The 26,588-nt window shown below is 43.9% G+C and overlaps 2 pseudogenes; one reads left to right on the top strand and one right to left on the bottom strand.

Annotated features, from left to right (window-relative positions):
• Positions 1 to 8,672: 8,672 nt before the first annotated feature.
• LOC123048356 (ribosomal protein S4, mitochondrial-like) lies at positions 8,673 to 9,859 on the top strand (annotated as a pseudogene).
• Positions 9,860 to 21,132: 11,273 nt separating this feature from the next.
• Positions 21,133 to 22,403, bottom strand: LOC123048355 (ATP synthase subunit a-like; annotated as a pseudogene).
• Positions 22,404 to 26,588: the final 4,185 nt, after the last annotated feature.

The following is a 26,588-nucleotide window of genomic DNA, read 5'->3' as shown; positions in this document are numbered from 1 at the left end:
GTTCAGGATATTGCCATAACTCGTATAACGGATGCTTTTCGAAGGTTGAGGTAAACGATTTCCGAAGATTTCTTGGTTATGTGTTGAAGGATGGATACAGCTGGATCTAGGTATTGTTAGTTTGGGTGAGATATATTGTGTCCCCTGTATCCCCAACACCAGATTGCATAACCAGAAAGTTTTGGGAGTTTATAAGTGGGAATTAAAGTAGCTCCTAGGATATCTTTCCGACAGATGCATGATATGAGATTGGGGTTCGACGTCTAGTGGTCCGCCTTTCCACGGTTGGTTTTACAGTGGTCTCGTAGTGTCTTAAAGAGTCCTTGGCTATGCCGACTCGGGGACGCTTCGTATGTCATGTGCACTACCTTGTACATGATGGTGCTGTACGATTGAGCCCGTGTGGGCCCCACCACAAAAACTTCGGATGAAATCTCTATCATATGTTTGTTCCGGCTTATTTTGCAAGCCAATCCTTTGTTTTGTTTTATTTGTGGTATTCGAGTTGCTTCGAAGTCAAATGTTGAATCCATACCTTTCCTAAATGGTGTTCTCATATTGCTATGTGAATACTAATCCTTCTTGATCATCGAGGTCGTCATGTTAATTCTTTTCCAACTGGCGTGTTTCTCTTCAAGTGCATCCAGTCATTCCAACATTCGCAAGATCAATTCGAAGCTTTTTCTCAACGGTGTTTATTCCATATGCCCCAAGTTGCCTTTGTTTTTCCCGCCCTCCCACCCTTTTCTTTAAGGACTCAGATTTCTCAATCATGTATCCTTTTACTGATGGGAAGTCTCTCCATTTTTTTTCTCAATCAATGTTCTGATCCGATGATTATCCATGAAGATACTAACGGCGCCTTAACTTCATCATTATTCGTTCTCTTTCTTCTCTGGTGGTTTCAATTCAAGCTTGCGGTGTTGATCATATTCATTTCCTTGTTTCAAATGCTTTCTCATGCCGATGCAGCTCGTAATCATTCAGCTCTCGCCATTCATTTGTTCCGGAGTGCTGAAGATATCTTTGAAGATTCGTGTTTCCACTCCGCATAAATTCTAGCTATTTCGAGGTTGTTATCTCATTCAAGCCATTTAATTCAACCGACGCAATCTCTCTTTTAAATTGTTCAACGGTGTTTCTCTTGAGTGGGCCCTAACCCATAGGTATTTTCCCAGGATCTTACCTGACTCTTCTAATTTTTCTGGAGTTATTCTCAAATTCATTGCAAAGTTTGACGTAAGAATGAATTATCATCAGTCAAATGTCTTTCTCCAAGATCTTTCAAATTCTTTTCGTCGTTGGTTCAACCTTTCCAATTTTCATTCCGGAGTGCCTCAATAATTCTTGATGGTGTTTCTCATCATCATTCTCAACATTTGAAGACCGAAGAAGAATTTCTCCTAAATCTTGGTCCGTTCTCTTGAAGATTCATAGTTCTAGCTTATGCCATCCTCTCATAATTGTTTTCGATTGTGAGAATTCTTTTCTTACCCATCCGGAGCATTTTAGAGTTGTTTTCATTTCTTGATCATCCAAAGGCCATCATTTCAGAAGATTTCTTCGTTCTAAGTTTTCAGCTTCGTTCTCCAATTATTCTAAATTGATGTCTCTTCGTTCATCTCCATATTCTCCCAGTGCATCGTTCAAGTATCCTCTAGTCAGCTCTTATCTATTCGTTCTCATGTATCTAATTTCCCTTGAGTATTCTCGCGCGTTCTTTAATTCTTACGGTGTTTCGTCCTCTTTTCTTCAATTGTTTTCAATTCTCGCGGTGGTTCGTTCAAGATTTTCTCTTCCTTCATTATCATATCAATTTATTCGTTGTTTCAATCCCACCGGTGGTTCCATCAATACCTTCTGAAGTTTGCGCTATATCTCTCTTAATCCTTTCTACGGGAATAAGTAGTATGCAAAATCCGTTGCTTGTCATCAATCTAAATTGGTGAAGGCTAAGCATAATGTAATTCTTATTCTTGTTTCATCCAAGTGATTAATTCCTTGTTCCGGAGATTCAGCAAAATTCTTGATCTCATTTGTTCATTTTTCTTTTCGGAGCTCCAAGTTATTTCAATTATATCATTTCAAAGCTTCATCTAATCATTGCAAGGATTCTCCCGGAGTTCTTTTCAACTTTACCTTTCGTTTGATCATTCTTTTATTATCGGAGTTCTTCATGGAGGATCAACATGGTGGCTCATCAAGGATGCCTTTCATTCTTCAATTGTTCTTCAAGATTTCTCTCAAAGTTAAGATCCGCCAAGCTATACTATAAAATAAACATGGTGTTCAACACATGTTTTGTTTTGAGGAGTTCAAGCATTCTTCATCTTGCATTCCGTAGTGCAATTCTTCCTACCTTATCTTTTGATGTGGTGTTATGTCATTCTCGATAATTTTCCTTCGGGTTTCATGATTCACAAAGTTTTCAAGAGTGACATATTTAAATCCATCATTTTATCTTCGTTCAAGAGATCTTTTCAACCAATCAATCTTTTTGTTGGAGTTGTATTGGGTTATATTTCACCTATAGCCTTCCCTAAGGAATGTAGCTATTTGTGGAGTTTATCAATGATCAAGTTTGCTCCTTCTCCTCTTGGTGGAAGAAGTTTTCATCTCTTCGTTGATCTCAAGCAAGCATTTGTTTCCGTTAGTGGCGGGTTGTCACCTCATAATTTTGAGATGTTTCCATAAGCCCACTACAAGCTTATTCTTTTCGTTGTTGGTTTTCCAACAACTCCATTCAATCCTACTTCGTAAGGATGCTCTTTAAAATTCATTTCTAGTAGAAGATGTTCTTCTTCTTCGTTCTATTAACTCCAACTATCTAACTATCATGCTTTGTTTCCGGAGGCGTTGTGATGTTGCTCTCTTCGACCAATCATCTTGTTTTGTCAAGATCATGTAATTTTTCCTTTCTTATCCGTTTAGCTGGAGTGTCGTGTTTTCATTCGAGTTCTCTAATCTTATCAAGTTTTGTCTCCTTCCTCAACAGGAGGGCTGTCTGAAATCTTTCTTACCCCTTGTGCCATTCTTTCATTAGTTACGGAGGCAGTGTGTTGTTAAATTCATCGAGTACCCTCTCATCTTGTCAAGATCATGTTCAATTCCTTCCATTTACAGTCAGAGTGCTGCCCAAATTATATCATTCTTATTCCTTCCTATCTTGTTTTAACCGGAGTGGTTTAAATATCTATCGTCTCACTTAACCTCAAGGTTCTCATGGTGTTCCTTGTTTCCGTTTACTATGGAGTGCTCTCAATTCGCTTATCTCCGTTGTGTCTTTTCTTTCGAGCTGTTCAACTTCCAAGGTTCTTTGGTTTCACTCGTTTGTCATGAAGCAACTTTGTTTTACCTCTTCCTCTTCCGCTTTTCTCTCTGGTGCCATCCTAGATCTCGGGACGAGATCCTCTTGTAGTGGTGGAGTGTTGTAACGCCCCAAGACCGATGCTTCAGAAGACTTCCATATTTTTTGTGATCACTGTGTGTTTCATTTGTGCTTACTCTTTTATTTTTGCATTGCATCATGTCATCATGCCATCATGTCATTTAATTTTTAAAAACTCAACTAAATAAATTGCATGGATCTTTGATCCATTTAAATCGAGGGAAATGCACATGGTGATTTCTCTTTACAACATATAAAAATCTCCCGATATTATTAGGGAGCTATATTAAAATATTCCATTTACTTTGGAATCACCATAACACGCTTGCAAATTATCCCAATGCCTTTGTTATCTTAATTCTTGGTCTCCAACCTTGCCATATATTTTTTCATCATATTCCGGAGCTCCACCAAAAATCTGAACATTTTTGTACCTTCCCAACCCTCACTTCCTATTCAAATCATTTGAATTAAATTCAAATGCATTTGAATTTATATCTTTCAATCAGGCCACTTCTATTTTTCCTGGATCAAGCGCATTTTTATGAGCCCGGGAAAATTGTCCGCATGGGCAAATTCTTTCCCTAACCCTCTCTTTCTTTTCTTCTCTCTAATTCTTTTCTGCTAAAGAATAAGAGGGAGAAGAGAGCCCAGCCAGGCCTCTGCCCACTTCCTTCTCTACCGGGCCGGCCTCTAAGGCCCAGCCGTGCCCCGCTATAAACCCTAGCCTCCCCTGCTCGATCCCCTCCTCCCTCGATGCGCCGTCAGAGAGAGAGAGAGAGAGAGAGAGAGAGAGAGAGAGCAGAGTCTCGCCTCGCCCGATCCCCTCTCCCCATCGTCCTCCTCCTGCGCCACGACACGCAGAGAGGAGCAGAGCCCCGCGCCGCCCTCTGCACGATGGTGTGCCCGCGAGTTCCCCTCCACCGCAGCACCATCTTGCCTCCTCCTCCGCCTTCGATCCAGATGCTCGCCACGTCGCCTCTGTACCTCCAGCCGGCCACCGGAGCCCGCTCGCTGCCGCCGGGTTTCGCCTCGCCGCGCTGCCCCAGGACGTCGCTCCCCTGCTGTCTCCGGCGCCGCAGCATCGGAGCTGCTCCTTCCCCGCGACACCGAGCCCCAAGCGCCGCCTCGTCTCCTTTGCTACGCCGCACCTCGCCTGCGATTTCTCCGCACCGTAGACCTCCATCGCGCCTCCCTGCTTCGTCCGGCCGCCATGCTCCAGCGCCGCCTCGAGCTCATCATCCTCGACCTCCATGCCGTCCCGGAGTCCCTCGTCCGCTGCTGCTGTGTCTCTTCGCTGTTTCATGAGCACAAGAATCTCTGCCGCCAAGTTCGACTACGATCCATCAAGACCATTGTGTTGCATGTCAACATGAGTACGACCACGGACGGCTACCTCCAGAGGGATTTCGTCAAGTTCTGCTTCAACAAGTGTACCTCTACATTTGGGATTCACCAAGTACCGCACTGGACGTCAAGTACCTCTACGAACGACACTGGAAGTATACGAACGTGTACAACTACCATCCCGTGCATGTCAACAAGTACCACGACATCGACGACCCTTCAAGTTAGACTTCGGTTGCCGTGTACACTACCGTCGCCCCGAAGGCGTTGTATCCGTCAAGTCCCTCTCCGAGACGTGAACCACTACTTCTGCTACCGTCGCGAGAACGTCTAATTCCTCTACATCGCACCGATGCGTTTCGCCCCGAATGCACCCTTCAAAGGTATAACCAACGAGACGATCACCCGTGGAACGAATGGATGTTGTATGAGATGCTCGTGTTTGCATCGTGTCCGAGTTGTTCCTTGCACGTTCCTCGTTGCCTTGCCATTGTCATGGGGACCCGGTTGTCGGGATCACCCCACCATCTTGCATGACACGCTCACGCCACGCTCCCGCCACGCTTCCTTTTGCATCGGTATCTCCATGAGCTACCGGAACCGATATGTTGCCGTGGCATCATTTTCAGATTCGTTGCCGTGGTACCCCTTTCTTCCACCACGGTGACAAATGCTTCATAACATGCTTATGTCAACATTTTCATAAATTGCATAAAACTTGCATATGTCATCCGCATCATGATAATAACATTTAAACGTTTAAAATTGTTGTTTGCTTTAAATTGCTAAATGACATATGGGGATTTTCTGGAATTGTTATTTGTTATTTCCGGCCTCATTTAAACTTGCCTAGATAGGTTGTTTAATTATGCTTCACCTCTTGCCATGGTTAATAACTTTTAATATTGTCGGGTACTTAAACGAGAGAGAACTAAATAGTTGATGTGGTGTTTCGTCAAGATGCAACTCGTTGCATATTGGGCTCCACTTAATTTGTAGTATTGTTTGTTGCACTTTGCCATGCCATGCCTTTTTAAACTGGACATGCATCATACTTGATTGTGCATCATGCCATGTTTATGATTGTGTGTTTACTATGTTGTTTGTTTCTTTCCGGCTTGCTTCTCTCGTTACCTTCGGTTTCGTTCCGGAGTTGTGAGGATTCGTTCGACTACGTCCGTTTGTCTTCTTCATGGACTCGTTCTTCTTCCTTGCGGGATCTCAGGCAAGATGACCATACCCTCGAAATCACTTCTATCTTTGCTTGCTATTTGTTCGCTCTATCGCTATGTTGCGCTACCTACCACTTGTTATATCATGCCTCCCTTTTTGCCATGTCAGCCTCTAACCTTTTCACCCTTCCGAGCAAACCGTTGCTTGGCTATGTTACCGCTTTGCTCAGCCCCCTCTTATAGCGTTGCTAGTTGCAGGTGAAGATTAGGTTTGTTCCTTGTTGGAACATGGATATTATTAACTTTGTTGGGATATCACAATATCTCTTATTTAATTAATGCACCTATATACTTGGTAAAGGGTGGAAGGCTCGGCCTTATGCCTGGTGTTTTGTTCCACTCTTGCCGCCCTAGTTTCCGTCATACCGGTGTTATGTTCCTTGATTTTGCGTTCCTAACGCGGTTGGGTGATTTATGGGACCCCCTTGACAGTTCGCTTTGAATAAAACTCTTCCAGCAAGGCCCAACCTTGGTTTTACATTTGCCTCACCTAGCCTTTTTCCCTTGGGAGTCGCGCATCCCGAGGGTCATCTTTATTTTACCCCCCCCCGGGCCAGTGCTTGTCTAAGTGTTGGTCCAAACTAGAGCACCGTGCGGGACCATCCCTTGGCAACTTGGGTTACGTCGGTACCTGTACGCTTCGCGATCCGGTGTGTCCTGAGAACGAGATACATGTGACTCCTATCGGGATTGTCGACACATCGGGCGGCTTTGCTGGTTTTGTTTTACCATCGTCGAAATGTCTTGTAACCGGGATTCCGAGACTGATCGGGTCTTCCCGGGAGAAGGAATATCCTTCGTTGACCATGAGAGCTTATAATGGGCTAAGTTGCAGGATATTATCTTCCAAAAGCCGTGCCCGCGGTTATGTGGCAGATGGGAATTTGTTAATGTCCGGTTGTAGAAAACTTGTCACTCGACTTAATTAAAACGCATCAACCGCGTGTGTAGCCGTGATGGTCTCTTTTCGGCGGAGTCCGGGAAGTGAACACGGCTTTTGGGTTATGTTTGACGTAAGTAGGAGTTCAGGATCACTTCTTGATCATTACTAGTTGACGACTGTCCCGTTGCTCCTCTTCTCGCTCTTATTTGCGTATGTTAGCCACCATATATGCTTAGTGCTTGCCGCAGCTCCACCTCATTACCCCATCCTTTCCTATAAGCTTAAATAGTCTTGATCTCGCGGGTGTGAGATTGCTGAGTCCTCGTGACTCACAGATACTTCCAAAACAGTTGCAGGTGTAGAGGATACCAGTGCAGGTGACGCAACCGAGCTCAAGTGGGAGTTCGACGAGGACCTTTGTCGTTACTATGTTTCTTTTCCTGTTGATCAGTAGTGGAGCCCAGTTGGGACGATCAGGGATCTAGCAGTTGGGTTGTCTTCTTTTCTTTTGGTTCCGTACTCGGACCTATGTGTGTACTCTGAATGATGTATGTTTAATTTATGTATTGTGTGAAGTGGCGATTGTAAGCCAACTCTTTATCCCATTCTTGTTCATTACATGGGATTGTGTGAAGATGACCCTTCTTGCGACAAAACCACAATGCGGTTATGCCTCTAAGTCGTGCCTCGACACGTGGGAGATATAGCCGCATCGTGGGTGTTACAACTGCTCTCCCTACGGAATCTCCAGTAGAGCCATTGCAGAGCTGGCAGACACGATGGGCTCAGGGTTTCGACTGCTGTTCATTCCGATCTTAGGTCTCGCTCAGCGAATTCAGAAGGGTTGGGTCCTTTGTTAATGACTTACTTTCCTAGTAGCAGAGATGCAAGAATAACTACTTTCTTCTGCTAGGCGTTTCTTTGTTGCCAGCTGAGAAATAATACTCGTTTTTATCGGATGAGGGGGAGTGTCTTTGTTTGTTCAACGTGCAGATCCGGGAGGAAGGGCAGGACTTGTTGTTCGGGCAGTCTAGTTTTGTTTTTGTTTGGTGCCAGTGTCCCAGTGAAGGAAGTAGGGCTTGCTGTTCCAACAACCGCTCTCTTCTCTCTCCGCTCCTTGATGTCTTCTCTTTGTCTTCGGTATTTTTATTTTTGAGGATTCAGATTCACTCATAACTATAAGAAGAGTGTGGGATGGAGGAATGGATTACGGAAGGAGACATATTCTATATAAAATGGATTAAGGTGGGTTTCGGAGATTATACTTAGTTCGTGGACATATTAGATACTACCTAATTTTCCTGATCTTCCGCCTAATAAAATAACGCAAAATAAAAAAAGTAGTACCATGAGCAGCTTTGACAAGAATGGATTTGGGAATGACAAATAATAGTCGGCGAGAGCCGGAGGAATTGTTAAGTGAATGGGGGATAGATCGAGTGGGGCCTTGCAATAGCAGTAGATGCTACAGATGTGGTGTCATTATCAGCGATTCCTCAATCGATCAGAAGAAAGGGAATATAACCTGCCCCTCATTGTCCTTCAATCACGGTGCAATGAATATCGTAGATAGAGTGATTTCGATCTCATATAGCTAGCTTTCCTTTCAAAGTGAAACGATTTTCCTTTTACGTTGAGATATTTGAATTGGATTTTCTTTCACCACTACTATTGTAACGCACAGAAAACACTGACGTTTCCGCTCGCTTTCAACCACTGCCACTTTACCTGAGCACTGTGACGTAGTCGGTCAAGTATTGAGTTTCTGCTAGTATATCAAGGACTTATGAGAACTAAAAAGAAAAAAACCAAAAAAGGAATTCCCATAGTTCATTGAATTAAGGGAGGGCCATTCGTGGGGGGTTCGTGGAAGAGTTGGGTTCGATTCCCTTTATACGCGATGTGGCGAAAAAGACTGATTCAACGAAATATGCCATGCCAGCATTAAGATTTAAAACGTGTCGTCTACTTCCAGGAAATGTTCGGAACATAGAACTTTCTCTAATCCAACGCCGTATTCTCTGAAGATTGAGGAACAAGAGGAGATCCATTAAAAGAAATCTTTCTCGGAGAGAAAATCTAAACAGTAACATCAAATCACAAACTACATGAAAGTTATCTCTTTATTATGGGGATTTACCCATAAGGGAGATGCACAGAGGAAGAGAACGAACTTCATATATCCCTTTTTTACTCAATCAGGAAACAAGATCGGACGTGATTCCGGTTCGTCTCCATTTTAGTGACACTCTTCCTCAAGCAAGGCAGCCGATAAGTCATCGAAGGGTTTGTTTGAATAATGGACTGGTAACCATTACTCATTTGAAAGTTTCCCACGGTGATCTAATATCTTTTAAAGAAAATGATGCGAGAACCCGCGGTTTTGAAATAAGGAGATCTTTCTATATCGACATATCAGTTGGAAAAATCATAGGCAAATTCCTATCGGCCATATCAGTTGGAAAAAGAAGAGGCAAATTCCTACCGGCCAGAATCTGGAGAAGAACAAAAAAAGAATGGTTCCGCTTACTCACAACTCAGAGGGGATGCCGCTTACTACTCAAATCCAAGGTATTGCAAAAGTTGCGTTCTTATATGCAAGAAGAAGACTTTGAAAGAACAAAGAAGTTTGGATCCGCAAAAGTATGCTTAGGCAGCTCCTTTGCTGAGCACAAGAGAATGAAGAGGAATTTGTTTCATTTCAAATACTTCTTCTTATTGAAAAGAGGGAAGGAGAAAAACCGAAATATTCCTACTCAAACAATAAGTCCTTTTGTAGAAAGGTCTTCTTTATATAGTAATTCGACCTATTGCTCCGGATCCCCGTTTACTAGGAAGATAAGAATCAAAAGGATCGAACTACCTACTCATTATTCAGAGGTGAATCATAGAACACTAAAAGCTGTGGTATCTTATGGACCTAACATAGGTCACATCCCTCACGACATAAGATTGAAAGATCCAAACCATCCTCTTCGGAGCGGAAACGGACGTGGCCAAAACATATAAAAAAAGATCGGCCTAGTCGCTCATAGGGACATATCTATCTAGATAGAGGATAGTCTAGATCAATTTTGAGAAAAATCTCTCTATATATAGATAGGTATCTCTGTGGATAGAGATAAAGATAGGGATCCCTATAAATTGAAATATATGGAAAAAGTGCACTTTTTGACTACTACTACTATTTCTTAGACTTTTTCAAGGAAACATCGTTTTTTCGATTTTGACTGAATTGGTCGGAGCGTAGACGAGCAAGCAGAGCCCAGGAAAGAGGTCAGATCGTCATAGAGCAGTCGACTATAAGTATAAGACTGCTGGCCTGAGAGAAGGCAGTCTCTCTCGGGAAACATGGCCCAATTTCTCTTCTTTCTTTTCACACGGGCAACAATTGGGAATAAAACAGACCATGAACATGAGTTTAAAATGTAAAAAAAGGGAAGAGTGCATTCTCCACTTTCTTATCTCGAAAATGCGTAATATAGTGATTTCATGTGTCTGTTTCTCTGAAAAGGTGGGTCGGCCCTTAGGGCAAACAGTAGTGCCAGGTTCCATTATGGAACGGTCGTTTGCCTGTGACCTTTGTCCACTGTAGTACGAGTGACTGGCGCATCGCATCCAATCTCTCATGTCAATGAGTCAGTTAGAAAACAGCTCCAAATGAATCAGTGATTTCCCCCTTAGTTCCCTCGGAGCGCAAGGGGAAACAAGATTGAGAATGAATTAAAACACACCAAATGTTCCATTTTTCCTTTTATCAGTGGTCAGCTCTGATACAAACCAGGGGAAAAAGAACCTGGAACGCCTTCTTTAAGGTGCTACTATTTCTAGCGGCATAGGTGCTTTATCACAATACGAAAGATGTACATACGAGGACTACGATTCCTATTTAGAGATATTCCTACGAGCGATAGACGTAGTAAGGAAATTACGTACGCCAATAACAAATACGAATACGAATTACGCCTACGAGCCTACGCAATGGCATGTTTCGGCGTATAAAGCTAAGAACAAGAATAGCCTACTGCCTCCACTCGGAAAAGGCAAAGGTATCCAGTATAGGATATCGATGAACGGAGGACAAGGAAAGCAGGCAAGGTGAACCTCCTTTGCCAAAGCCCTTTTGAAATACCTTCTTTTTGAACCTTTAGAAAATACCTGCTAGCTATCCCTAGTTTTGTTTAACCAGCTTTCCCCCAAAAAGGGGAGATCCGCTGCTTACTGCTCACGGAAACATCCGACCTTATGGTCAAGTCGTCCGCCTATCTTTCTGATTTCATTCGTTTTCCGATCGCACAAAAAGTCATGAGATCAAAAAAGAAATGTGAGAATGTAGTTACAGATGTAAAAAAAGTCAATATCTCGTTCTCTTGTTCTTAAATCATGAATTGGATGATCTGCGTTTCATCAAGTATGAACATATTGCATTTTTTGCTATGCAATTTCAGTACCGGATCGACGTCCATTTATTTCTGTGTCCTCATCCGCGTGTATGTCTGTGTTAGATAGGCTCTGGAAGGCCTTACTTTACTAACAGGTAGGGCGCGTTACTTTTATTCTTTTTTTGCTGCTTACCCGCATGTTTAGATTATTTACTTGCCCTTTCACTTTGTCTTCGGCTGTCACCAACTTTGTTCAATGCTAGTCCCTAACCCATGAATAAGGGCTCCGCTGGCTACCGAGTTCAGAGAAGTTTGTAAGATCTTTCTCTTTTTTCGTTTTTCGCCACCTCCTGTGTCTTTCCGTTTAAGGTCTTTAATTTTCGGCATTAGCTTCGTTAGAGAAAGCCATGCGTGAACTACAAAGCATGGGATCCTGAACACCACGAAAGAAAGCGTACTACTTTTCAATAAGGTCCGACTTCAGAGAGGAGAGACATGAACTTGTTTTAGGCGTAGAAAAGGCATACGGTATGAAAGATTGATTGAAAAGAGGTAGGGACTGGTCTCGCTGCTAAGGGAGAAGGAGACCTCTGTCAGAGCAAGCTAAAGAGCCCACTTTATATCGTCGATTTCAGGTAAGGCACTCGATCAATCCTATACATCCGGGAATTTAGCTCCAAACCAAAGACGACTTGCTTTGCTGCATTTCTTGGGCCGGGGCTTTACTTGATTTTGGCAAAAGAAAGGCCATATGATCTACTTTCTGGTGCCGGTCCCTTCACAAAGATAGCCCCTTCTTGCTCTTATTCTTATTCTTATTCTTATTCGGTGGAATACAAGAGTTCTGAAGCTCCTTTCTTTCAAGTGAAAGTTGCCTATCTTTCTTGGTTCGGAATCCAATCCAGTTGAAAACAAACAATTGCTCGATGGCAAAGTTAGATGTAAGGCTAGGAGTGTAAACCACGTACGAGCGTGGCGCAGAAAGCGAAATGTTTTGCAGCGAGTCAAGCGTAATACGATCAAAAGGAAATGGGGTCGATGCTAAAACTCAAACAGTTCCCCAGAGGGGGCCCCGGGTTGAAAGAGCGAGCTACATTCTTTCATAGAAGACAGAAAATAAGAGGACTGATGCTTTCTTACTTCATCTTAATATAGGGATTATAGCATTGGAATTATGGAATTTGAATGGATTGAGTACATCAAGATGAAGAAATTAACGTAATAAGCGATATTCTCAAAAGATTCGGTCATGCCAGAAACCTCAGTGTGCATGGCACTAAAAATGGGTACAAAGAACCGGAGATGCAAGTAATGGCTGAATAGCCGGGGAAACACTAAATAAAGACAAGTGTCATCCGGTACTTGATTGATTGAATCGAGAGATGGAAATGCCATTGAGAGATTAGAAGGGATAGAGAAAACGTCAGATAGAGGTCGTGCTTCTGCTCAGTCCAAAAGAACAATCTGAGTGAGGATAAGGTGGTTTATGTTAGGGTCCGAGAAAGCAACTTGACATGCCAATCCTAACAAGAATTCCACTCTTTCTGGTCATGTCAGAAACCACCTCTTGGAAAGCAGATCAAAAGCCAGTCATTTCAGAAGATGATGACCCTCTTGTGCTCCTACATTCCTGCTAGTTGGTGGATGAAGAATAGGAGAGAGCTTGCTTGAGTAGAAGACAACCCGCGAGAAGGATGTTTTGTAGCGCTTTCTCATACAAAAGGAAAAGGCGTCACGACCGAAGATAAGGAAAGATCCCAGCTTTTCATTGCTCTGTCGCGCCACGCCTCCTCCTAGAGCCGGTTCTTGTCCATAGATTTTTCAGCTAAAAGATATGGTATATATATCAATGAAAGTTGGCGCCTTTGGTTCTTGGTATGACTGGTACTTTTTCTCATTTATCGGTCTAGTTGGAAAAATTTCCCCTCAAAGATCAAGTTTTTCTTATATATTATGCTGCGCCCTTGCCCTTAACCTTCCTTTCTCTTCTATAAAAAGGCTGGACGTCAAATGTAACTGATGCTTATATTCTAAATATGACAAGCAAGAAACCTACTATTGCCGTAAACAAAAACCCAAACATTAGTAACTAACAGAGCTTTCCTATTCTAACTATTTCCCTATAAACCATGATTGATATACCAATCAAAAAAGACTTCTGAAACTAAACTATTCTATTGATTTATGCCCGTGCTTCTTCTTCTGTTTTTGTACGCAGAAGGACGTCTAGGAGGAACAGATCACTGAGGTTAAGGATGAGAAGGTGAAAAGTGAAGATAGAGAATAGATGCCATGAACAAGTGTATCAATTCAAGAGTTAAGGAATACTATTGGGAAGATTGGGCATTGGGTTCATCTTGTTATTGACCATCCCTTTTCAACACATATCTTTTAGTATACGTCTTTTTTAGTTGCTTAAAGATTTCAGATATTGCTTTTTCTGTTATAGGAAGTGTTGCGTTCCCCTTTAGGGTGTTTGTCAGTGGCGTCACCCGATAAGGTGTGTGCCCGGAATAGAGAAGAAAAACATGTTGCTTGCTATTTCTGGTTGAAGAGCTATTTTTTCCTATCGAACAGGAATTCCGAGGGATGTTTTTTGTTGTCGATTTGTAGCAATAGAAAGATAATGGAAGTGATTGAATAAGTTGGGTCATGAGAATGGAAGTTGGGTCATGTTGATACTAGATCCATGTCTTGATTATTCGACTTTTCCATTCCAATGCACAATACTATGCATTCCATTCCAAAGAGCGCTTTCGGTGGGTTGATACGATTTCCACTTTGACGGTCCTAAGTTGGCATTCTTTGCAGATAACTTCCATCTCGCCATAGACGAAAAGTACCCAATTTCATGCCAAGAGACCATGTAAGGGTTGTACGACCCATCCATATGATAAAAAGACTCACAAGCCTAAGAGCAATTCCTTCCTTCCCTATCATTAATTAAGGACTGGCTTGCTTCGAGAGAAAGGAAATCTGAATTCCATAGTCGTCTTCCTCACGAGCAACTAAAGGTGTAGGTTGGAAACATACTTTTTTCCGTTGGATTGTGCTCCAGAGAATGGAATAGTAACACGCGCTCCTTAGAGGCAGCATTAGTTTATGGTTCGAAAGCACGAGTCACTCCATCCAGCTATACTTGCATTGATATAGACGATTTGAGCCTTTGAATTTACTTACTACAAAACAAGCTATGTTCTCCTATATATTTCCTTGGGCTCGCTTTACAAAAGAAAAACAAACAACTCCTCTTGATGTGGTCAGAGCGAAGTACTAATAGGCACAGAAACATCAGGAATATCTTTCATTCATTTCATCTGTATGGTATGACACGACCTCTTTTTGCTCCCCATTTCGTTGGAACTGAGGCCTCTGTCTATCGGCCCGAAAGGAGGGTCTCATGCTTGTAAACTAGCATATATCTTGCACAAAATGAACCTTCCTTCAGTCACAACGAGAAGCACTATCAGGGTCTGAACGAATAGAAAACACAATCAACACTTCATATCAAAGTCAACCAACGTTTATCATATAGAGTGGAATCTTCATTCTAATTTGATTAGCCAACCCTCCCTCGAGTCGTATGCTTTCTAATCACTCTCCTATGCTGGTTACTTTTCTTTCAAACATTACGTCGTTGCAGGTCCTCGCCCTTCAGGTTGAAGGAGATGTGTACTCGACTTCCTTTAAGTAAGTGGTGGCCCATAATAGTAGAGATGTATAACAACAGTAGCTTAACCAAAGGGATAGACTTGAACTCTTCCACACCCCCTTGCCAGAGGTTTTAAGAGAACAACCTTCTGGGGATACCAATTCCACCCATTCGCAGCAAAGGAACTAGCACTTTCTTAAGCTTTCCACCGTTCTTGCTTATTCCCCTTACTTACCCAATGAAAGATATAGATTGGAAATTGGAAGATGATCGTCCATAGTTATCTTGTTGAAAATACCCTCCCTTACTCATCAAAACGTTGGAAGCGACTTGAGATATCTTTTGGGAAGAGAAAATAACTATAGATGCTCGATATGCATATTGATCAATTGATCTCCGTGTCCTGCCAGTTCGCTAAGTAGACTCACTATACCGAGGGGCAGAAGAAGATCAAGCCGATAAGGGGAAGCACTGAGAAAAATCTCTCTCTTATCTAAATATAAGAGCACGCTTTATCTCTATGCACACAGAAAAAGGGGATCTTGTGATGATGGAAATGGTACGTATGTGGACCACTTTGGCTCCGCCCAAAAGCCCCTGAGCCGACTATCTCTTGGCACAGCCAAAGCATTTCCTCGCCCGAGGCCTGCTCAAAGCTAACTTGAATCCGAATAGCTTGCTGCTTCTCCGAAACCTTCACCAGCTTGTGTATCCTTGTAAGGTCGCGGACCCGGCGTAAGAACGAGAAACGTGAGTCTAGCATGACATAAACCCAAACCCCGGCACTTTTGATACTTCTCATCTCAGGACAAGTCACAGAAGAGGTAAGGCGCTACAGCCAGTGAAGGAAGGGGAAAGAAGAATCAGTGGAATTGACCAATAATTTATACCATTACGACTTTGAATAATCGCTAATAGCTGACACCAATGGAATATTTTTGGACCCTAAGGCTCATGTTGACTCCGTCCTTTATTGAATAGCCAAGTCGTCATGAGTAAGCGTAGGATCCATCACACGAACGTCCCTAAACCTCAGTAAGCCTTTCTAGATGATGCATTTCCCTTCTTATCTATCGATGTATTCATCAGAGGCCACAGGCAGGTGTTTATATAAAGGAGGGTCCTGATAAGAATGTTGTTCGGAAAAGGCGAAACAAGTTGTGTTGACTGAGGCTCAGAATATGTTCTTGCACCACTCCTTTCAAACACACATACCCTTTCTTCTCACAAATGTGAAATTCTGGAACTCTGTGTGTAATTGTTGCAACAATGATAGGGACTCTGCCGAGGGCTCCCCGGTAGGTTCTAGTCTCTCTTTATACTGCGACTGGAACAAGGCGTAATGGGCTGTGTGGTATGTTGATCAAGGAGGTGCTGCATTGGCTGTAGCTGCAAGAGGTCTTGAGACAGAAATTATGCCATTATTGCTTCTTTCATTTAAAAGCTTGAGTCGGTTCTATCTAGCTAAGTTATTCAATAAAGTAGATCGAAGTGTGTGATGCTTGTGAGTTTGGCAACTACTATATATGATATTTATAACAATACTTGATACTTGATTTATGACTTCCTCTACCTAGACCCACACCTACTTTGAATTTAACTTAACGGAGCGGCGGATCCAATAAAAAGGGACTACATTCCAATCCTACTTACCAGAATAAATAGTTGTATGGCATTCGAACCCCACCTTCATGGTTGCATTCTAATTAGCTGGAAATGTATGACCTAAGCTTCTCAACAGGCATCCACTCAACAGAGCACTTAATGAGTTTTCTAATGGCTTGAAAGACTACTGTGTTTCTTTTAAGCTTAGTTGCAAAAGAAAAGCAAAGGGGAATGCGGGTCCCTTTCGTAACGCTTACGGTGATAAAGAAAAGTAACTCCCATCCGCGTGAGAGGCATCGCTACCGGGCCGGGCCTCGATTCCTTTCCTTGTCTCCATTCTGATTGATTCGCTTCTTCATGCAAGCACTTGGTTCGCCCCTTACTATAACCATCCCACTCAATCTTTTACACCGATGTTTCGTACTATCTCGACCAGGTCATCATAAGAAAATACTGCCAAATCTTTCCAAAATGAGAGAAGGAGGGAAGGCGCGCTACAACTAACTGCTGAAAAACGCAAGATTAGCGCTAAGAAGCAACCCTAGTTTAAGTACTAGCGTCCCACCCCAACGTTCTTGTACTTCAAAATACTCTCCCCCGCTTGCTGCTCGCCTCAGCCAGACGTGGCTTATGTAGTGGTCGGCATTCCTACGTGCTCCGACTGATCCCCACTGGAGATTATATGAGGGGTCTTGGAAACTGCCGTGACGCTTTGGTGACGAAGGTCACCGGGGTGACTATGGAAGGATTCCGTGGTAGTCTCTGACTCCCTCCAACTCAATCAATATCAAGAACATGTCGTGAGCATGGGGTTTGGTTAGGCTTGGTTGAGTTTGTAAGAAAAGATAGTAGGTTCAGGGGCTTCATTGATTAGTAAACCTACGGTGCTGGTAAGGTCGGGACCGTGGTCGTCCGTCTCCACTTTGCCGGCCGATAAGATCACTGAGATTGATGGTTTGGCTATTCCTTTCTATTGAAAAGGAGTCAGCTGTCTACGCGAGTCACCTTCCTTATGCTCCGAGTCACCTTCTTCTAAGCTCCGCTGGACGACACGACATTCTCCTTCTATAGGCCGGCCGTACTTGTGATGGTTCCCCAGGATCCAATAAATCCACTTAGGTCTACGTTGTCGCGATATTGTTCTATGGAAGCGGGTGGGCTGCTTTTTAGAAGTTCGGCCCGGTTTTTCATTAAAAAATCAAAAAGGGGGGGAGGGATTGACCTTTCTAACGCATATTCTGTCGTACCGGCATGGCCCCACTGATTTGTTTTCGATCGGAGCATCAAACAGCGCAACCCGGTTCTACTTGACTAAGCCCCGTGCTCGTCCAAGGAGGGAGTTTGCTCTACCCAACTCCCCTTTTTGATAACAAGGCAAAAACCTCCGACCTGACATTCATGAGTTTCGAATGAAGAATGAAGAGTGCCCTGCCCCTCTTTTTTTCCTAAATCTTGGATTTGGAAGTTGGTAAAGACCCACCCCTTGTTTAAGTCAGAATGAGTCCCCGAGACATTGGCATCCGCCAACAGTGAACTATTAAGGATCGCATCCCGCGCATATTCTACATTATAGCCTGCAACTAATTCAGCTTCCGCTTCTGGGAGATCAGACGGAGCTCGATTAGTTTCTGCTAGACGAGGAATAAGGAACATAACCAATATGGGGAACAAGGGAATACCGGACCCTGTTTGCTTTTGCGCCATGACAATCTCACTCGAATTACAGGGACCTACACATATTAGTACAGTATACCAGGGTCCCCGGCCAGAACCACACGTGCAAGTTTCCCTGCATGTGGCTCGTCCGTGCTTTTATCCGAGGCGCTGCCTGCGACTCTGCATGGGAGAAGAGGGCTGAACTGCAAACTTTTGTGTTCAGAGCATTGCATTGTCTAAGGGAGTAGGGTGAGTAAGCTGCGCCTACCAAGCTAAGCTTTCGTCGAAAAGGCGTCACTGCTTCCTTTTCGGCGCCCGCCCTTTATTTAGATGTTGGGGCAAGGCAAGCCCAAGGAAAGTCTAGGTTGGCGCTCCATCTCGGCCGGCATCCTGCTCTCGAGAGGGTGTGGTCCTTGAGCGAACTAGTCATGTGCTGTGTTGCCCCAACGCAGGGGCATTTGGTGAGGAGCTACGGTCCGGTGGTTGACAAGCCACTGATCGGAGGCGACTGGACTTGAGTGCTTTCATCAAATGATGCATGTGGGCTGAGCCATTCCCATCCCAAGTGGTGGCCCGATTCGGCCTGGCCTGGTCGGAAAGAGATTCTAAATCTCGAATATGCGCACCGAGAATAGATATCCATGTTAGCTAGCGAGGGCGGGCTTTCCCCTGGTAGTCCCACTACGTCCTCTGACAGTCCGTCTCGTCTCATCTTTCTTTGGCTATACTTGTAGCCAGCCATATTAGCTCCACATTCCACCCTTTTGGATTTCTGACGAAAAAGGCAGTCATCAGTCGCCCCCTTTCCTATTTAGCTTTGCTTGCTGCCTATTATGAGAATAGGTCCCGGTTCAAGCGGCCCGCCTTTCATCATCATCTATACCAGCTGCCACGCATGATCCCATAGGAACGATTTAATCGCCCTAAGAAGCAGAACGCGCCATCACCTACAGCCCTTTCCTCTGCCGGGGACTTTCACGAAATGAAAACGGGCGGCATCATCGTATGCTCGACATTAGTTGCCCTGGTGTATATCCCGGAGTACTCCTATGGCCGATCTGTCACCCATACATGAAGGCCTTGGCCCCGTCCCGTGTGGAGAATGCCCCCCTTACGGCACGGCTTAGTCTGTTATTTTCTTTTGTCAGAGTGGATTCGGACAGCCACTTCTCTGAAAGCATGGTTCTTGCCTCCCTCTCTCCTCCCTCCTTGGAGCTCGTCCATTCGTTGGGTGATCCCTTGCTCTCACGTTCGAGTATTTGCTCGTCGTTTAGGCCGGTGAGTTACATTTTTGCTCATTGCAGTCGCCTCCGGGGTTCTTCGCACCTGGGTAGTACCAAGACCCTTGTGCCCCGGACTGCACTGCCCGCCCTATGACCCAAAACTCAAAATGAGCCTTGCGACGAGACGCGGACATTCCTCATGCTGCGGTTCCCTCCGGTCCGTTCCCGGGTTGGGTTAAGGGAAGATCCGAGCGATTGCCTTCGCGGATCCAAACGTGCTCACAAGGCAATAGAGACTTCATAAGGGACCATTTGAGCTGCAGATCGTAATGCTCCTAGAAAGGCATATTTCGAATATAGAGGACGTTCCCAACAATCCACGAGAATATCATACCCAACTATGAGCCGTACGAGCACATCCTCTGTCACCCCCACCGCGCTTACGGCTCTATACCCCAACCCAACTTGCTCTGGCCCTGGGTCCTCCCGCATCTCTTCCTCGGTAAGCGGATCGTGGAAGCTGGGGAGTATCCGCTTGGGACTGATAGAAAACAGCATATCTTTTCCCTCCTGGCCCCTATAAAAATCTAGTGGAAGTCCGGTCGCGTCGGAGACATCTTTATCTTATTTTGAGGCTTCGTCGTCCGGCTCCTTCAAAATTATGTTAGGATCGGCTGGCTCATCCTCATCATCCGAAAAGAAAACAGAGACAAAATAGATTTGTTTCAATGACATATCTAATCAGACTGAAATTGATGTCGAAGAAGGAAGCAGGCAGGAAGGGCGCGGAAGCTACCGTTTAACGAATGCAATGCAAGCAAGGTAGCTTGCTTACTCTCCATCTAGCGTGCGTTGGCGGCAAGGAAGGAGGCATTGGAAAGACTAGACCATACACATTAATTAGTACAAGAAAGAGGCATTCGGGAAGCGACTAGTCGCTTCTGGCGAAGCTTAACAAAGGCCGACTACTACATAGAGACAACTACTACCAGTCATGAGTGATAGTGAAGCCATCAGAGGCAGAAGTTGTCGCTTGACGGACGAAGCCGAGCCGATACGATAGGCGGGCGAAGTGAGCGAGACCAAGACGGGCCAGACGTGGAGTGGCGAAGGGGGCCTACTATACGTATACGTGATTAGTAAGCGGTTCAAGACATCGAACGAAAAATCAAGTGAACTAATGAACAGTGTGATTGATCAGACAAGTACCAAGGAGCAAGAAAACGTACGTGCTTTAGCAAGGGATGAGCGCGAAATCCGTTGCTTGTTCTTTCGGTAGCCTTCTTTCATTTCCGAATTTGCTTGCGAGCAGTCCTTGCATTAGTATGAGTTCGTTGACCGCGTAAGGGTGATCCATCTTGATGACGAATTCCACGATAACGAGAAATAGAAATTAATCGTTCGATGTCTGCTCGTTCTCCCCTCTTCAATTCCCAATGAACAACATGATCTTGAGCTATCATTTGTTCAATTTGGTCGATCTGATACTTAGTTAACTCATTCCTCTTGATGTTCCCACTGATACCTAATCGATAACGAAGCTGAATGGCTTTTTTCGGTCCAATTCCATCCATTTTTGTTGAGGCAATTCTGACTTGTTCATCGGGAAGTGATCTAGCTCCTGAGATATATGACATTCTTTATCCTTATCTTTTCCTGGTCTTCTCGGCTGGAATCTACAATCTACACCTCTCCAAACACAAACGCAATATCTTGAGTACCCGGAACCATGTTCAGTGCTGCAAAAGCGCAGCTGTAGCCCCCTAGAATCTTCGGCTCCTCGTTTTTATTCAATTATGAAATGACTCATTTTGATGGAGATTTGTAGCATCATTCAAGTAAATACAAATTGAGATCGTAGAAACATGAGCTTGTGATATAGCTACACCTAATTCCAGACCGGTTAATGCTAGAACTATAAATAAGGGACCAAGATCTCCTATGAAATAGAAAATATTATTCAGAAATAGCATAGTCCAAGCAAACTCACTTAAAATCTTTACTAAACTATGACCGGCCATCTTAGCAAATAAACGTATTCCTAAGCTTAATGCACGAAAACAATAAGAGATTAGCTCAAGGAGTACTAAGAAAGGTGCTAATGGCAGTGGGACTCCCGCAGGTAATAAGAAGCTAAAAAAATGAAGCCCATGTCTTTGAAATCCAACGATCGTAATGCCTATAAAAATGGAAAATGAAAGAGCCAAAGTAATGAGAAAATGACTTGTCACTGTGAAGCTAAAGGGTATCATACCCTGGGGATTACGAAATAACGAAAAAGTAAATGTGACCGAGATGCGAGGGAAAAACTTTTGTTTCACATTTCCGGAAAGACCACCTATTTGTTCGTTTACCAAGTTCAGCACAAAATCATAAATAAGCTCGACCAAGGATTGCCATGCATTTGGCACTGACTTTCCACCTCCCTTTTTCGTAACAACAAAAAACAGAAAAACGACCAAAACGACAGTGAGCAGCATATACAAGACTGCATTTGTAAATGTAAAATAAAAGTTGCCCACATGAAGATCAATTATTGGGTAAATGGCAAATTGATCCAATGGGTTTTCCAAAAAAAGCTGATTTGGAGCACTTACAGCGCTACCCGGCGGGGAGTCTTCGGCCCTCCATATTTCGTTATAAAAATTAACAAAGCCTGTGTTCCAAGTTAAGCTTTCACGCCCCTTGAAATGTAAATCTACGAAAGTATCCCTTAGATCCGGGAAAGAATCCACGCCCAGAAACTAGTTACAAAACCAGGTAACATCGTATGCAGGTGGCAAAACCAATTTTGCCTGCCGCATGTATGATTCTACCATTTTTGTGATTTCAAAAAGCAAAGCCTGTGTATTTCCGGGCGCAATTCCATACATTTTTAAAAGGAGGTCCCTGTCTTTCGAGGTAGGTGCCTCCACCCCTTCCAAAAGCCGGTTCACAAGCTGCGGATCCAACGCAGGCTGGGAAAAATCAAAAATAAAAGAATGGACGTGAGAGACGCTTTGTACTGTTTATGTTATTAAATCGAATTTGTTCATCTCCAGGTAACTCCATCTTTTTCAGCTCTGCTCACTCACTTTTGAAAGGAAAGGAGACTGATCTTGACGTCGGCGTTGGTTTTTCCAACGAAACGAAGAAGTTTTGGATTGAGATTTCACATAAGCATTGCACAATGATCCGCATTAGGCGGGGAGCAGCAATGATACCGCCGGCCAGGAATAAGTACTTATCCCTCTTATACTTAAGAAAAAAGAATAGAAGTGGTTCCTTTTCTTTCTATACGAAATTCGACGATTTCGTTTGTGTTCATGTTGGCATAGGAGAACTACTAACTTCCGCCATCTGCATTAGTTACGTTAGCGTAGGTAGGTGGTTCTCATGCCAAAGGGGAAGATCTCGCTCAGCCAAGTGCACAACCTGAGTAAGTACACTTATCGAGGAGTGATAGGGCAGCAGAGTTTGAGGCAAAAAAAAGATTTGGGTGGCTATGGGTGATATGGGGAATCTAACAATTAATTGAATATGATTTCACCGTGATGTGCATTGGTAGCTTCAAGACTAAGGCATTTTCCATATGTAAGCCACAATTTCAGTATCTTATTCTTCTGAACCAGGAAAAGCGTTCTGGTAAGGAGGATGAAATAAGAGTACGAAAAAGGAAGCCAAAAGTAGTAGTCTTTAACAAGGCTTTCCTTCATCAGCGTAAATATCTAAAGTAGAGGCTTTGGTATAAACATAAATCCCATAATAGAGGGATCGATCATCACATTCTGCTTTGTTAAGAAAGAAGGATAACCTAGATAGATAAAGTTGGAATGGACTACGTGCAATCCCATCCATGGAAATATTTTATTTACTATAGAAATATGTATGAGTGCTGCTAGGAAATCCGCCATCGCTTGCCCTCTAATGGCCTTCTGCGGCGCATACACAATGTCGAACTCAGTAAGGATGATGGCCCCATCTTGCCAATCTTCCTGTAAGCATTGGTCTTGTCATGAGATATTTAAGTGGGTGAACTTTGGAGATGAGGGTGACCCAATGTGCTATCATGTAGTGCGGTAGCTTCTTGACAGCGAACAACAGTGCAAGGCAATGTTTTTCGATAGGAGAGTATGCATGTTCAGCTCCTACGAGCACACAACTGAGGTAATAGAGGGCATTCTCTTTCCCGCTCATTTTCTTGTGCCAATAGAGCCCCAAGAGATTCATCCAAGGACGTGGTGTAGAGTATAAGCTCCTTCCCTGGTATTGGCGCAGCCAGGACTGGCGGATTGACGAGATAGCTTTTGATGCCATCTAGGGCTTGTTGGCAGTTTTCATCCCAAAAGAATGGAATGTCTTTTTTGGTTTTTCTTTAAAAGGTTGGATTCTTCCTGCAAAATTGGCTATGAATCGCCTAATGTATGCCAGGCGCCCTTGAAGCGAACGCAGCTCCTTAAGGTTTTGAGGAGGAGGCATTTCGAGTATGGCCTTGATTTTACTCGGGTCGATTTCTATTCCCCGATGTCGAATGACAAACCATAGGAATTTGCCTGACGAGACCATGAAGGCGCACTTCAACGGGTTTAACTTGAGTGCATGTTGCCTTAGGCGGTCGAATACGATTCTGAGATGTTGAAGATTTTCTTCATAGGATACCGCCTTTACAACGAGATCATCTACATAGCACTCGACAATCTTATGTATTATCTCATCGAAGATCTTAGTCATGGCACGTTGATATGTAGCACCGGCGTTTTTGAGACCATTGGGCATAACCTTGTAACAATATATGCCTATTGGAGTGCGAAAGGCTGTGCTTTATCAAGGCAAGCTTCTCTTTCTTTCGCCAATGAAGTTCATATAAGTGTATAGAAAGCCTTCTTTTCACAACCATGCACAAACCAAAGTGCTGCTGAAACGTGAAATCCATGCACCAACAAGTTCCAGTTCATAAGCAATGAAAAAGCAGAGTATATGGGAGGATAGTGGCTAAACTGTTCACTTGAGGAGAGTGGGAAGTGACTAGTCCGATAGGAGAAGAGCGGAAGTGCGATCTTTCGATCCAATCTACGTCGACTAAAATCCATGTCTCATGGCACGAGGGCCATTGCGAGTTGATGTTGTTGCTTTACCGTCACAGTCTATCCTCAAGAGAGGCATCCATTCCTGGCCAGACAAAGTTCCTATTAGTTCTCTTATAGGAAGCTAGTATACCTGAATGGCCTCCGGTAGCTGTCCCATGCAGTTCTTGCGCTATCCTGGCTCTTGCATTTCCAGCGGTCCCCACATAAAGCCTCCCTTTTTTCCTTAATACCCCTTCCTCCTCTTCCCAACCATCTTGTCGTCCTCTCTCTTCACTAATGCTCTTCTTAACTTCTTCAGCTAATTTTTATCCTTCGTAGCTTTGTTTCACTTCTCCTATCCAATCCGGCAACAACTTGCTCACAAGGGTGCAACCACTGAATTTGTAACGACACAATGCCAGCGTTGTATGTACCACCTGCCTTCTACCCTAGCCAGCCCAATACCTTCTCCGCATGGGACCTCAACAGTCCACTACTTCTGCTACACAGCCTAGTTCTTCTACACCAACAGCTATTGCTCCTAATGATCCATCATCAATCAGCTTCACCTGTCAACCCGAAGCTGCCATTTCCAGAACGGTTTGTGAAGTCAACTGAAGACAAGCAGATTGCAAAGTTTCTGGATATGATGACAGATATGCAGATTACCACCCCCATCCTTGATGGTGTCTTACAGGTGCCGATGTATACACAGTTCTTTAAGGACCAGCTCGCAAAGAAGCGAAACATTAACGAGCCAGAACTGGTTACTCTTACTAAGGAATGTAGTGCACTCGTTCAAATAAGCTACCTCTCAACTTAGATGAGCCTGCCAGTTTTAGTATTCCATGCTTGATAGGAAGTCAAAATTTCCATGCTTTATGTGGTCTTGGGTCTACTGTGATTCCCTTCACTGTCTACGAGCCACTACCATTGGGTGATGTATGGCCGACTAGCATCACTCTCCACCTTGCTGATCAGGATCCGGCAGACATTTTGGGTGATATCCCTGCGATAGTTGGTAACTTCGCATTTCCAGTTGATTTTTTTGTCTTGGAGATGTAGGATAAGAGCTTTCCTATTTTTTTGGGGAGACCTTTTCTAGCTACTGCAGGGGCTGTCATCGATGTGAAAGATGCTAAGCTCACGCTTCAATTTGGTGAGGAGAAAGTCTCATTTGACACTAGGTATATCTTCCAACTCACCTTCCTCACTGTCCAGACCATAGTAAGCAATATGAAACGAGTCACTTAAGCCCTAGTAAAAGGCTACTCTTTGAATCCCCTCTTTAAGGCATATAAAATTAGTACTCTTCCTGAGCTAGCTTAAGCATATCTCGAGCGAGTGAGTTTCCCTCCATCAAGTTCTAAGCGATCAAATAAGGTCCTTTATCTTGAGCCAATGCCAATACCAATAGAGAGGGTCTAAACATGCGGGGGATCGTACGGGACCATAATCACCTTCTGCTACCAAATAATCTCAAAGATTGGGCCGCAAGCTTGGCGGCAATCCAGGACGCGGACATCCGACAAGAATTCTTTCGCATCCAGTCGGAGTTTGCAGAAATCATCCATCAAGATGTCCTTCGTACCTCGGGGCAGTTCTACCTCAAATATCAACCGTCCAACAGTGAGATAGACACAACGCTACAAATGCAGGCTGACAACGCCCGCGACTTCATGACCATCACGATAGATGGCGGCTTCATCCACGCTCCGGTCCCATGAGTCGAGTCGAAAGTAGTGATGCTATGTGTAGTTCTGAAACATCGATTAGCTCATGTTGTAACTAAACTTTAATGAACTTGTATGTCTCTTTGGTTTGGACAGTCGTTCAACTTAGATGTAATCGATGCTATTTATTAGTAGGACCATGAATCGTGCTATTAATGTCTTGCTTTTCTCTTCCGATCCTTTTGTTGCATACTTATATATTGCTTATGTATTGTCTGTTGTTTGGCTAGTGCATAGAGATGTCGTCGTATGTCGTGTACAAGGGTAAGGTTCCCGGAGTCTACAACGACTAGGAGGAGTGTCGGAGACAGGTTCACCGTTTCAGTGGTAACAGTTACAAAGGGTACACCACTAGGGCGGAGGCGGAATCTAGATACGCGCGCTATCTAGCGGGAGAGAGGAGGGAGCGTTGGAGGAACCGGGTGAAGACCAGTTTCATCGC

The sequence above is a fragment of the Triticum aestivum genome, chromosome 2D (assembly GCF_018294505.1).
Source record: "Triticum aestivum cultivar Chinese Spring chromosome 2D, IWGSC CS RefSeq v2.1, whole genome shotgun sequence".
NCBI lineage: Eukaryota > Viridiplantae > Streptophyta > Magnoliopsida > Poales > Poaceae > Triticum > Triticum aestivum.
Note: the sequence above shows the minus strand (reverse complement) of the source record. Positions and strands in the feature narration are given on the sequence as shown.